Genomic DNA, 976 nt, shown 5'->3' on the forward strand with positions numbered 1-976 from the left:
AGAGTGTTTTTATTGATAAAAATGATAAAAGGGGAATCACATCAATCGATTTCCTCCTTTTTATTCCAAATGTTTATTCTAAAAAAAACTAAAATTCTTCGGTCTTCTTCCTCCACCTCTTGAGGCTTCGAGCAATGGGGGCACAACTGTCGAAAAATGTCTTCATAGCAGGGAGCATTTCAGTTTCTAGATACATGTGGACCTCATGGTTTGCAGACTCAAAAGTTACAAGCCAATCATCCGCAAAGTCCCCAATCCCATCAATGATGTCAATACACCTTCTTTCCCATAATTCTTTATCTTCCCTACATTCCCCCAAAGCTTGCTCCTAATTGTGTGACCATGTCTCCCTTTCTCCCATCAGCTGATCATAAGTTTGTCGAAGTTCTCTCACTTGATCTATGAGCTGGTTTCTTTCCTTATGCATGTCCTCCAGAGTCCTACGGTGTATTTCTGCTTAGTCATCTACCATGGCTCGATACTAATCTTCTCTGATGAGACTTTGACGAATAGAGTTCTCACATTCATCTACTTTGGCCCAAGCTTCAGCTACACTGGCCTTGTGTTGCTCGACTTCGGTTTTGAGCTCTTCTATAGCTATACAACTCTCTTTTCCTTCATTTCTTGAGTTAAAGATGGCGCGATCACGAGCCCTTAGACGTGCCCCACGATCTTTGATTTCTCTTTCCTGTGAGGCGCGCAACTCTGTGTAGTCATACTTTAGGCTAGCCACCTCTTTCTTCAAACCTGAGTTTAATTTGTTGAGCTTTTCTATCCGGAAACCATCTTTCTCAACCATGTTCCTTGATTCTTCAAGTTGACCCTCAAGGATTTTAATCCTCCGCTGAAGATTGATTTCATTCTGGGATGGTCCCTCCTTTTCCTTAGGCATGATGATCTGGGTATTGGTTTTATTTGCCATCCTATTTTTTCTCCATAGCTTATACTCTTCTGTATAGAAAGCCTGATGCTCTCC

Source organism: Lupinus angustifolius, chromosome LG05 (genome assembly GCF_001865875.1).
Source record: "Lupinus angustifolius cultivar Tanjil chromosome LG05, LupAngTanjil_v1.0, whole genome shotgun sequence".
Lineage (NCBI taxonomy): Eukaryota > Viridiplantae > Streptophyta > Magnoliopsida > Fabales > Fabaceae > Lupinus > Lupinus angustifolius.